The following is a 14,243-nucleotide window of genomic DNA, read 5'->3' on the forward strand; positions in this document are numbered from 1 at the left end:
TCTTGAGACTCCCTGGACTGCAAGGCTATCAAACCAGTCACTCCTGAAGGAAATCAACCCTGAATATTCACTGGAAGGACTGATAGTGAAGCTCAAATCCTTTGGTCACCTGATGCGAAGGTCCAACTCATTGTAAAAGACTCTATTGCTGGGAAAGGAACACAACTGAGAGACTAAGCCCAAGCACAAGAGGAGAAGGGGAAGACAGAGAATGAGATGGTTGGATGGCATCACTGACTCCATAGACATGAGTTTGAGAAAACTCTGGGAGATATTGAAGGACAGGGGAGCCTGGTATGCTGCAGTTCATGGGGTTGCAAAGAGTTGGACTCAGCAACTGAACAAAACCTCAGCAATATCTATTGGCAAACTGAAAAAAATACAGTAGTAACAAATCCTGTACACAGCATGACCAAGATCTATGTACTTAAGTATTATGTAAAGAGAAAGATGGAGAGAGAGAAAGATCCAACTGGGGGCTGTGCTTTATTGAGTTCTGAGGGTAAGGTGGCTAGGATTCTGCTAGTTCATTATTTAATGATGAATACATAAGGTGGAATGAGGGCATAACCAAGGAAAAGCAGGCACTCTTGAGTTCAGTTATCTATTTACTCAGGGCTTTCTAAAGGGGGACCTCATGGACTTGGGTCTTCTGGGTGCTTGTCTAGTAGCTGTTGTCATACAGCTGGCAATATGTTTATTTAATGTATTGTCTTTTAAAAGGATGCCTCAGCAATCCAAAGCTGAATTACTGGCTCTTAAATTGTAGTCAAAACCTTAATGCCAGATACTGAAACTGCAAACTTGCTAGTGTCTCATAACTGCACTTCTAATTTCATTCAATTATTCACCTTGGTGATCACAAGTGTGCTCAGTCAGTCAGGCATGTCTGACTCTTTGTGACTCCATGGACTATAGCCTGCCAGGCTCCTCTGTCCATGGGATTCTCCCAACAAGAATACTAGAGTGGGTAGTCATTCCTTTCTCTAGGGGATCGTCCCAACTCAGGGATTGAACCAGGGTCTTCTCCACTCCAGGAGGATTATTTACTATCCAAGCCACCAGGGAAGGTAGCTGCTGGAAAAAAATTGATTTTTAGACACATATATATATATACCTCCCAGTGAAATCTACATGGAAAGACAAACTGGAATAAATTTACTGATACTATCTTAGTGTCACAGATGACCATAAATGTGAGGGAGAAATGTTAAATCACACATTTCATTATGAGGCAAAATGTTTATTTTTCATGCCACACATCTATTAATTAAAGCATGGAAGATAGGTGCCTACAAGTGAAGGGGTTTATTCATTGAAGTGGAGGACAGGTTACCATATTTTATTACTAAATTATTATCCTCTTTCTGCTTGAAAACTTCTAATGCTACCTACTTATATGACTCTTCTTATTGTTCTAAAACTAATTCCCTTTTCCTAATATTTATAATACACATGAAAAGGGATAGCGATTGAACAATGTCAGTTCATCCATTTCCCATTTCCTTTATGTTTAGAAATCAGTCCATTCTTTGCATTTCTCTGATAATGAGTGATGTTGAGCATCTTTTCATGTGTTTCTTAGCCATCTGTATGTCTTCTTTGGAGAAATGTCTATTTAGTTCTTTGGCCCATTTTTTGATTGGGTCATTTATTTTTCTGGAGTTGAGCTGTAGGAGTTGCTTGTATATTTTTGAGATTAGTTGTTTGTCAGTTGCTTCATTTGCTATTATTTTCTTCCATTCTGAAGGCTGTCTTTTCACCTTGCTAATAGTTTCCTTTGATGTGCAGAAGCTTTTAAGGTTAATTAGGTCCCATTTGTTTATATTTGCTTTTGTTTCCAATATCCTGGGAGGTGGGTCATAGAAATGCAAATCAAAACCACTATGAGGTACCATTTCACACCAGTCAGAATGGCTGCGATCCAAAAGTCTACAAATAATAAATGCTGGAGAGGGTGTGGAGAAAAGGGAACCCTCTTACACTGTTGGTGGGAATGCAAACTAGTACAGCCACTATGGAGAACAGTGTGGAGATTCCTTAAAAAACTGGAAATAGAACTGCCTTATGACCCAGCAATCCCACTGCTGGGCATACACACTGAGGAAACCAGAAGGGAAAGAGACACGTGTACCCCAATGTTCATCGCAGCACTGTTTATAATAGCCAGGACATGGAAGCAACCTAGATGCCCATCAGCAGATGAATGGATAAGAAAGCTGTGGTACATATACACAATGGAGTATTACTCAGCCATTAAAAAGAATACATTTGAATCAGTTCTAATGAGGTGGATGAAACTGGAGCCTATTATACAGAGTGAAGTAAGCCAGAAGGAAAAACATAAATACAGTATACTAACGGATATATATGGAATTTAGAAAGATGGTAACAATAACCTGGTGTACGAGACAGCAAAAGAGACACTGATGTATAGAACAGTCTTATGGACTCTGAGGGAGAGGGAGAGGATGGGAAGATCTGGGAGAGTGACATTGAAACATGTAGAATATCATGTAAGAAACGAGTTGCCAGTCCAGGTTCAATGCGTGATACTGGATGCTTGGGGCTGGTGCACTGGGACGACCCAGAGGGATGGTGTGGGGAGAGAGGAGGGAGGAGGGTTCAGGATGGGGAACACATGTATGCCTGTGGTGGATTCATTTTGATATTTAGCAAAACTAATACAATTATGTAAATTTTAAAAATAAAATAAAATTAAAAAAAAACCAAACAAACAAAAAAAATAAATAAATACAGTGTTTGTGAAAAAAAAAAAAAAGAAATCAGTCCATTCTTTGTGATCAGAGGATGACCCACACACAAGAGCTTAATATCCTGCCCAGACATTGATATCTTGCCCAGGCCACCAATTTTTCTCCATAAACATTCAAGTCTATCTACCTTTCCTAGTTACCTAGAAGAGAACCTCAAGGTAGTCACTTGTTACAACACTGATCTGAAATATATTTGTATAACAGAATGATCATGAATGTTATTCTCAAATATCAGAATATATGCCAAAAATAAAAAGCTACAGATTATTAAAATTGCCCTCAGTTCTATTCATTTTCATTATTGTGTCAGTTAGCTATTGATGCCTAACAAGTCATTCTATAGCAAAGGGATATATAATAGTACTTTTCTTTTAACTAAAAGAAATTACATAATGTGGAGTTGTACTGATTTTTTTTTTTTATGCACCACATGAGTGTATAAGTCAGATCTCAATCTCTACATTGTATTAGTAAGGCTCATCCATGATGTTGAGTAGGACTGTATTGATCTTCTCTCTTGAATCAATTTATTATCAGTTTATTGCATTTCTATAGGTTAAGCATTTATTTACAAATAAAAAAGAGTTTATCACTTGAATTAATTAAATTTAATAACACCCATTCTATATCCATAACTGAGACTTGGCTTCTTTCCCAGTTAGAAGATACATCTCCCACCCTTTTTAAGTGAGAAACTGCTGCCTTTGTTCTAGATTCAAATCTTACTCATGCACCTTTAGATTTTTTACTATTTAGTTAAATTAGTGGAGTACAGTTGTATTCAATAAACTGAGTATTTAAAGTGAGCAACTTGATGAATTACAAGGTCTCTACAAAAATTAAGAGAAAATTTGCTGTTGTTCAGTGGCTAAGTTGTGTCTGACTCTTGGCGACCCCATGGACTACATACAGCACAGCAGTCTTCTGTCCTTCACTATCTCCCAGAGTTTGCTCAAATTCATATCCTTTGAGTTGGTGATGATATTTAAACATCACATGCCCTGCTGTCCTCTACTTCTTTTATCTTCGAACTTTCCCAGCATCTGGCTCTTTTCCAATGAGTTGGCTCTTCACGTCAGGTGACCAAAATATTGGAACTACAGCTTCACCATCAGTTAGTTCCAGTGAATATTTAGGGTTGATTTCCTTTAGGACTTTGATCTCTTTGCAGTCCATTGAACTCTCAAGAGTCATCTCCCGCACCAAAATTTGAAGCATCAATTCTTTGGTGCTCAGATCGGATCAGATCAGTTGCTCAGTCGTGTCCGACTCTTTGAGACCCCATGAATCGCAGCACACCAGGGCTCCCCGTCCATCACCAACTCCCGGAGTTCACCCAGACTCACGTCCATCGAGTCTGTGATGCCATCCAGCCATCTGTCTTTCCCTTCTCCTCCTGCCCCCAATCCCTCTGAGCATCAGAGTCTTTTCCAATGGTCAACTCTTCGCATGAGGTGACCAAAGTACTGGAGTTTCAGCTTTAGCATCATTCCTTCCAAAGAAATCCCAAGGGCTGATCTTCAGAATGGACTGGTTGGATCTCCTTGCAGTCCAAGGGACTCTCAAGAGCCTCCTCCAACACCACAGTTCAAAGGCATCAATTCTTCGGCGCTCAGCCTTCTTCACAGTCCAAATCTCACATCCATACATGACTACAGAAAAAACCATAGCCTTGACTAGACGAACCTTTGTTGGCAAAGTAATGTCTCTGCTTTTGAATATGCTATCTAGGTTGCTTATAACTTTTCTTCCAAGGAGTAAGCGTCTTTTAATTTCATGGCTGCAGTCACCATCTGTAGTGATTTTGGAGCCCAGAAAAATAGTCTGACACTGTTTCCACTGTTTCCCCATCTATTTCCCATGAAGTGGTGGGACCAGATGCCATGATCTTAGCTTTCTGAATGTTGAGCTTTAAGCCACCTTTTTCACTCTCCACTTTCACTTTCCTCAAGAGGCTTTTGAGTTCCTCTTCACTTTCTGCCATAAGGGTGTTGTCATCTGCATATCTGAGGTTATTGATATTTCTCCCAAAAATCTTGATTCCAGCTTGTGTTTCTTCCAGTCCAGCATTTCTCATGATGTACTCTGCATATAAGTTAAATAAGCAGGGTGACAATATACTGCCTTGACGAACTTCTTTTCCTATTTGGAACCAGTCTGTTGTTCCACGTCCAGTTCTAACTGTTGCTTCCTGACCTGCATACAGATTTCTCAAGAAGCAGGTCAGGTGGTCTGGTATTCCCAACTCTTTCAGGATTTTCCACAGTTTATTGTGATCCACACAGTCAAAGGCTTTGGCATAGTCAATAAAGCAGAAATAGAATTCCATCACCTCCACTAGCTTTGTTCCTAGTGATGCTTTCTAAGGCCCACTTTACTTCACATTCCAGGATGTCTGGCTCTAGGTCAGTGATGACACCATGTGCTCAGGCCATTGCGAAAGCTCGCGGTAGCTCCGAGGCACACGCTGGTGGTCCTCCCTGGCTCCGTTTACCTGAGGGACCTGCAGCTGCCCCTGGCCGGCGCTGCAGCCCCTCGGGAGCCCGGCCCCGAGGTGTGAGGGGAGCCCCGGGTCGTGCAGGCCCCTTCCTGTCCAGCTCAGTGGGAAAAGGACTTGGGAGTGGGGACTGAGGAGGTGCCACCACGGCTGCCTGCTCCTTCGTCTAACCCTGTGCCGAAGAGCCACCAGCAGGCGTGGCACCTCCTCCTCAGGGAACGTTATTCTCGGTGCCGCCAAAACAAAAGCCTTGGGCGTGCTGTGGAGGGGTGTCTCGGGGCTTTCTCGGGGTGGCTGGCTGGCCTGTGGGGGAGCCCGAGTTTGGGGCTGCGCGGACCGTGCTGCGAGGACTGGATTAACCCTCTCGGTCCCGAGCCCGCGCCGAGCAACCTGTTCGAGTGTGGCCCGCGCTCCCTGCGGGCCGCCCTCGGCCCAGCCCTGGGGCTCTGTCGGCGCCGCGGGGGCATGTGGCGCTCGCGGGCCGCTGGGGGCTGTGGGTGGAGCACGCGGCCGCTGGCGGGGAGGACAATACACAGAGGGCTGGGTGCGGGGGTGCGGGCAGCGTAGCAGCATCTGGACTGCTTCCTGTTTCTAGTTCTGAAAGTTGTCCCCTCTCCTCCCTCCCATCAGTTTTGCGAAGTCTGCATATTCCTCCTAGAGGCTTCCCCCTCTGCCCCTTTGGACGCTCCCTGTGTTTGCCCTGGGGTACCTCGGGGAGGTTCATCCATAGCCTCTGAAACAAGGTGCTGTTAAACATTTCAAGACATTTTAACATCTTCCTAGAGACCTTTTTCAGAATTAGGTGCCTTCCTCAATAAGAGAATAAGGGGTGGTTTTTTATTTCTTTCTTTCTTCAAAGAACAAAAGCATATGCCACTAATTTAGGCAAAGGGTCAACTAGAAGTTGCAAAATATCTAGGAAGGACAAAAGGTCTGGTTTTTTGCCCAGAATAAACGAAATTTTGAATTTTGGTTCCCTTCTGAATGTGGGCAGACAGAGCAGCAGAGCAGACCAGCAGCTATAGAAATAAATGACTGCTCCATAAGGTTGGTCAAACAATATCTTATTTTATAGAAGTAGTTTGGAGAGACCTGTAATGTTTATGTACGGGAATTGGGTTACTTGGCAAAGCCAATACCATAGGAGCAAGGAAACAAACACTTGACAAGGGGGATGTTACCTCCCTCTTGAGCATTCTTTTAGCCTTTAGTGGTGTGCTGATGAGAGGAGTTACCCAGAGCCATGGCTGCGCGGGCGCAGGAGGGCCTAGAGGAGCTATCCCACATTGAAGGTCAGGAAGGGTGGTGATGAGGAGATACCCCTTGTCCAAGGTAAGGAGCAATGGCTGCGCTTTGCTGGAGCAGCTGTGAAGAGATGCCCCACGGCCAAGGTAAGAGAAACCCAAGTAAGATGATAGGTGTTGCAAGAGGGCATCAGAGGGCAAACACACTGAAATCATACTCAGAAAACTAGTCAATCTAATCACACTAGGACCACAGCCTTGTCTAACTCAATGAAACTAAGCCATGCCCATGGGGTAACCCAAGACAGGTGGGTCATGGTGGAGAGATTTGACAGAATGTGGTCCACTGGAGAAGGGAATGGCAAACCACTTCAGTATTTTTGCCTTGAGAACTCCATGAACAGTATGAAAAGGCAAAATGATAGGATACTGAAAGAGAAACTTCCCAGGTCAGTAGGTGCCCAATATGCTACTGGAGATCAGTGGAGAAATAGCTTTGGTGCTCAGTTTTCTGTATAAGAGAGTATACTGCATGTTTATATGTGTGTATAATTTGACAGTGATAACAGTTTTAAATGCTTTGTTACATAGTTGCAAACAATTTATGCTTTCTGAACTTCCTGTCTCCTTATTTCTGAAGGCAATGTGGGATATTAAATGTAACTTCATATAGATGTTCTGAGAAATAAACAAAATGAATATAGAAATTCATGAATTTCTATATTCATTATTTAGTCTAAAGAAAACACTCAAGTGCAAATATTCTGTTTCTATGTGTGTGTGTTTGCCTACAATTTTTTTTCAAATAAGCACAATCCTATACATAAATGTAAGAGCTTCCCTGGTGACTCAGTGAAAAATAATCTGCCTGCCAATACAGGAGTCCATACTTCAATCCCTCGGTGAGAAGATACCCTGGAGAAGGAAAAGACAACCCAAGCCAATATTTTTGCCTGGGAAATCCCATCGACAGAGGAGCCTGCTAGCTACAGTCCATGGGGTAGCCAAAGAGTTCGACATGATCTAGTGACTAAAACAACAACAAACAATACACATATGTACACACAGATAAGATTAGGATTCCATCTTTTCTTTTTAAAGGAAACTAGAGATAAAAGTAGAGATAATAGAAACAAAATGAATGAACATTTCAATTAATATAAAATAAAATAATGTAGAAATATAGACACAAAAATTTTAAATACAATGGGTGACCTCTATCATCATACTGTATTACATTTCCTGCCTTAATGTCACAAGGCATCATAGTCAGGCAACTTTTACAGTTATGTAATGCATAGATCTTTTTATCAGCTAATGGTATGAAATAACTTCATACTGATTTAAAAGTTTTTTTTCTATTTAATGTGGGTTTTCAACATAAAATACTCTTATTAAAGTAACTGATGAATGAGTTAAACTCAATTTTTGCCAACAAATTTTATTGAATGAACATCTATATTAGGTTTCTGTTGCTGTTGTAAAATATCCCCAAACTATTGGTTACAATAAACAAATATGTGCTGTTACAGTTCTGGATATCAGACGTGTAAAATGAATGAGTCTCATTGGATCAATATCAAATATTAGAAGGTGGTTCAAGTTGGCAGCATAGGAAGATCAAACACTGACCTCGATCCACAGACACACCAAATGTGCAGCTACATATGGATCCATATCTTCTGAAATTTTCTGATTCTGAACCAGTACCATGCTGTTTTGTTTACTGTAGCTTTGTAATATATGTTGATACTAGTGACTGTGGCAACTCCAGCTTGTTCTTTCTCATGATTGCTTTGGCCATTTTCAGTCTATTGTTTTTATCCATACAACTTTTAGAATTATTTTTCCTGGTTCTGGAAAAAAGAAAGTGCCTTTGTTATTTTGATAGGGATTCCATTGAGTTTGGAGACTGCTTTGGGTGGTATTGTCATTTTAACAATTATTTTATTGTATATCTTTCTGCTTTTTGTGTCATCTTCAATTTCTTTCATGAAAGTTTTATGATTTTCAAAGTTCAAGTTTTTTGCTCCTTTATTAAATTACTCTTCAGTTATTTATTCTTTGATGTGACAGTAAATTATATTTTCCCATCTTTCTTATAGTTCATTATTGACAAATAGAAACTTAACAAATTTCTGTATATTAATTTTGCACTATGCAACTTTACTGAAAACATGTGTTATTACTGGTGGTATCTTTAGGATTTTCTATATACAGCATCAGGCTTCTGTGGTGGCTCAGTGGTAAAGAATCTGCCTGCCAGTGCAGGAGACATGTGTGTGATCCCTGAGTCAGGAAGATCCTAAGGAGAAATAAATCGAAACCCACTGCAGCATTCATACCTGGGAAATCCCATGGATAGAGGAGCCTAGTGAGCTACAGACCATGGGGTTGCAAAAGAGTCAGACATGACTTAGTGACTGAGCATGTACACGTATATAGCAACATGTCAATTGCAAACAGTAATAGTTCTTCCTTTCCAGTTGGATTATTTTCATATCTCTTTCTTATTTGATTGCTCTGCTTAGGACTTCCAATATTATGTTGAATAAAATTGTCAACAGTGGATATCTTTGCCTTGTTCCTGATTTTAGGAGAAATACTGTTAATTTTTCACCAGTGAACATAATATTGGCTATTGTTTTGTCATATATGGCCTTTTTTTTATGTTGGAGTATTTTCCTTTATACTCACTTTGTTGAGAGTTTTTATTATAAATACATATTGAATTTTGTCAAAAGGTTTTTTTTGTATCTATTCAGATGATACTACCAATTTTATTCTTAATATGTTAATTAGACCCTCTTACACTGTTGGTGGGAATGCAAACTAGTACAGCCACTATGGAGAACAGTGTGGAGATTCCTTAAAAAACTGGAAACAGAATTGCCTTATGATCCAGCAATCCCACTGCTGGGCATACACACTGAGGAAACCAGAAGGGAAAGAGACACATGTACCCCAATGTTCATCACAGCACTGTTTATAATAGCCAGGATATGGAAGCAACCTAGATGCCCATCAGCAGATGAATGGATAAGAAAGCTGTGGTACATATACACAATGGAGTATTACTCAGCCATTCAAAAGAATACATTTGAATCAGTTCTAATGAGGTGGATGAAACTGGAGCCTATTATACAGAGTGAAGTAAGACAGAAAGAAAAACACCAATACAGTATACTAACCCATATATATGGAATTTAGAAAGATGCTAACAAAAACCCGGTGTATGAGACAGCAAAAGAGACACTGATGTATAGAACAGTCTTATGGACTCTGTTGCAGAGGGAGAGGGTGGGAAGATTTGGGAGAATGACATTGAAACATGTATAATATCATGTATGAAACGAGTTGCCAGTCCAGGTTCGATTCATGATACTGGATGCTTGGGGCTAGTGCACTGGGACGACCCAGAGGGATGGTATGGGGAGGGAGGAGGGAGGAGGGAGGAGGGTTCAGGATGGGGAACACATGTATACCTGTGGCGGATTAATTTTGATATTTGGCAAAACTAATACAATTTGTAAAGTTTAAAAATAAAATAAAATTAAAAAAAAAAGTATCACACTGATCAGTCTATTAGTATTTAACCATTCTTGTATCCCTGGGGTAAATCTCAATTGTTCTTGGTGTGTGACTCTTTTAACATATTGCTGAATTTGGTTTGTTAATATTTTGTTGAGGATTTTTGCATCTATATACATTGGTCGAATCAACCTGTCATTATCTTTGTTGTGGTATGCCTGGTTTGTTGGACAATGAAGTTATAACAGCCTCTGGAATGAGTGAATACAATGTTCATTCAAAATAACATGCAAACATGAATTTTCATTCAGAATAGCTAAAACTACCTACACCTGAGTTGCATAGGCCCACAGCCTGGCTACTCAGAGTGGTCCACAATCTGAATATCTGGGCCCTCTAGGACCTGATGAATCAGAATCTGTATTAAAACTACAGCCATAGGTGATACCTATGCACACTGAAGATGGTGAAATGATGTTCTAGAAGAGGTTTTCTCACCTTCTCATGCTGACAGTTGAAACGGTATAATTATTTGTATTGAGAATTGCAGGTGTTTAGCAGCATTACTTCAGACATTGACAAATATTCACAGGGGCAAAATGATCTTGGGCTGATCAGTCTACAGTGTGAAAGCTGGATACATCTGGCAAAATTCTGATTAAGGTCCTTTCTATACTCAGTTTGAACCTTTAGGCATATCATTCAGTTCAGTTCAGTTCAGTTCAGTCGCTCAATCGTGTCCGACTCTTTGCGACCCCATGAATCGCAGCACGCCAGGCCTCCCTGTCCATCACTCCTGAGTGGTGTCCAGTCAACTCCTGAGTGGACTTCAGGAGTTCACTCAGACTCACGTCCATCAATTCAGTGATGCCATCCAGCCATCTCATCCTCTGTCTTCCCCTTCTCCTCCTGCCCCCAATCCCTCTCAGCATCAGAGTATTTTCCAATGAGTCAACTCTTCGCATGAGGTGGCCAAAGTACTGGAGTTTCAGCTTTAGCATCATTCCTTCCAAAGAAATCCCAGGGCTGATTTCCTTCAGAATGGACTGGTTGGATCTCCTTGCAGTCCAAGGGACTCTCAAAAGTCTTCTCCAAAACCACAGTTCAAAAGCATCAATTCTTCGGCGCTCAGCCTTCTTCACAGTCCAACCCTCACGTCCATACATGACCACAGGAAAAACCATAGCCTTGACTAGATGAACCTTTGCTGGCAAAGTAATGTCTCTTCTTTTGAATATGCTATCTAGGTTGGTCATAACTTTCCTTCCAAGGAGTAAGCATCTTTTAATTTCATGGCCGCCATCACCATCTGCAGTGATTTTGGAGCCCCCCACCCCCAAAAAATAAAGTCTGACACTGTTTCCACTGTTTCCCCATCTATTTTCCATGAAGTGATGGGACTAGATGCCATGATCTTTGTTTTCTGAATGTTGAGCTTTAAGCCACCTTTTTTACTCTCCTCTTTCACTTTTATCAAGAGGCTTTTTAGTTCCTCTTCACTTTCTGCCATAAGGGTGGTGTCATCTGCATATCTGAGGTTATTGATATTTCTCCTGACAATCTTGATTCCAGCTTGTGCTTCTTCCAGTCCAGCGTTTCTCATGATGTACTGTGCATAGAAGTTAAATAAGCAGGGTGACAATATACAGCCTTGACATACTCCTTTTCCTATTTGGAACCAGTCTGTTGTCCCATGTCCAGTTCTAACTGTTGCTTCCTGACCTGCATACAGATTTCTCAAGAGGCAGGTCAGGTGGTCTGGTATTCCCATCTCTTTCAGAATTTGCCACAGTTTATTGTGATCTGCACAGTCAAAGGCTTTGGCACAGTCAATAAAGCAGAAATATATGTTTTTCTGGAACTCTCAGGCATATCATTAAATTCCTTTAAACACATTTCTGCCATCTGGAATGGTGCTCATAGTAATACTACCCCATAATATAAAGTTTTCTAAAAGGTAATTTGAACAATGCCTAAGAGATGCCAACCTCAAGTGAATAGTATTGAAATATCTACATATAACATCTACATTTAACAAAATATTTTATAGTGAGGGGCTAAGTATCAGCTCTTAACTTGTGATGAAATTTGAAATCCCTAATTTTTGGACAAGTGTTTTAAGAAGCCCAAGATTATGGCCCCCCAAATTGCATTTCAGCTCTTCCCTTTGTTGAAGAGAGGAATAACAATTTTCTGAGGACAACAAGGCTGTGTGCTGACTATAAAACAGCCTTTTAGGGATCAAATGTACCTAGTTCTGACAAATTCCTTAATGTCAGAGTTTGGAGAAAATATTAATTCAGGGTTGGGATAATGTGATTGAGGTTAGATCTCCAAAAATCAGGAAAGATTGAGGACAAGTGTAATAAAAGACTGGATTCACTTGACTTCTAACCTGATCTCTAGGGAACAGAGCCATTAGGAGAATTTGCCTTTCTGTTTATTCCAGACGCCCAGTGGGAAATCATGTGCTTAGCGATTGGAATAATGGGAGGGAAATGTGCCTAGTGAGCAAGTATAGAGAGCTATTAATATCTCTCCTGCTGAAATGTCTTAGTGTTTGTATCCCTAAGCTGGACAGGACATGACAGGTGCTTTGGAGTCATAAGTCTCGATCAGGAGCCAACGTTTTACCACTACTCTCTGTTGTCTTGTCTGGTGACAGAGCTTCAGTTATCACCATCAACAATTCAAAGAGTAATTCAGATTTCAACCAGAGTACTCCCTCTCTGAGACCCCATATAGGTAAGTCTGAAAACCCAGCAGGTGCTCCAGAAAAGATTCAGAGAAAATTGAACCTGAGAACTTTTATCTTAAATCACCTGAGAACCTAACCATTCTAGCCCAGAAATGAGAGCTCACTGTGTTTGTATTCTTGATTAACTAGTGAAGTATAATTGATTTATTTACTATGTTAATAAGGATGTGTCTGTTTGAATCTGCAGTGCAAGCTGACAAGGAAGTGGTAGGAATGGAGGTTCAGTATGATGACATTGTAAAGTAAGTGAGATAAAAATATGGTTCCAGTAAAATTAAAACATACATGAGATTTGCTCTTCAGAGGAGTAGGAAAGTATAGTATTATATGTGGAGGACTATGCAGCAAATAAAGAATATTTTTCAAATTTCTAAGTTGCAGTATATTTGAGCATGTTCTGCATACATTAAGAAAGTCCAGATCAAAGGAGGTAGACATTACCTTCCAACAGCAGTTTTGTTGTTGTTCGGTTGCTAAGCCATGTCCAGCTCTTTGCAACGCATTAACTACAGCATTCCAGGCTTCCCTGTCCTTCACTATCTCCCAGAGTTTGCTCAAACTCAAGTCCATTCAGTTGATGCTATATAACTGTCTCATCCTCTGTCACCCCTTCTCCTCCTGCCCTCAATCTTTCCCAGAACCAGGGTCTTTCCAGGTGGCTCAGACAGTAAAGAATCTGCCTGCAATATGGAAGACTTGGGTTCGATCCCTGGGTCAGGAAGATCCCTGGAGAAGGAAGTGTCAACCTACTCCAGTATTCTTGTTTGCAGAATTTCATGGACAGAGAAGCTTGGGGGGCTACAGTCCATGGTGGCAAAGAGTAGGACATAACTGAGCAAGTGGCAGGTTTACATTCTGTATTGCAAATTGATTGTAAATATTATTAACACAATTTATGTATAAGGGTCTAAATGGCTCAGTGGTAAATAATCTGCCTGCCAATGCAGGAGATTCAGGAGACTCAGTTTTGATCCCTGTCTTGGGAAGATCCTTTGGAGGAGGAAATGGCAAACCATTACAGCATTCTTGCCTGGAAAATCTCATAGACTAGAGGATGCTGGAGGGTTATAATCCATAAGGTGGCAAAGAGTCAGACACAACTGAGCACCCACCCTTGCAAGTTTTTTTTTTAATATTTTTTTAATGTTTTCAGAAAAAAGTGATTTTTTCCCAATTAGTTTATTGTTTGACATAAATCATTTTAAATATAAATTTAGATATATGTGGGGAGTGTGTGAAAATGTACACATTTTGTATGATCAGTTCTATTAGTTAATCATGTCACACCCTTACATATAATTACATTTTATATGGAGAAAAATTTTCTGCATCCCTGAAAAGAATAGCAGACTTTTATATGCATTGTGTTCTTATTTCACATCTGTACTTCCTTAATGGTAGCTTTTTTGCCTTTTGTAGTTAGATTTGTTTTTAAG

This window comes from Bos indicus, chromosome 7 (genome assembly GCF_029378745.1).
Source record: "Bos indicus isolate NIAB-ARS_2022 breed Sahiwal x Tharparkar chromosome 7, NIAB-ARS_B.indTharparkar_mat_pri_1.0, whole genome shotgun sequence".
NCBI lineage: Eukaryota > Metazoa > Chordata > Mammalia > Artiodactyla > Bovidae > Bos > Bos indicus.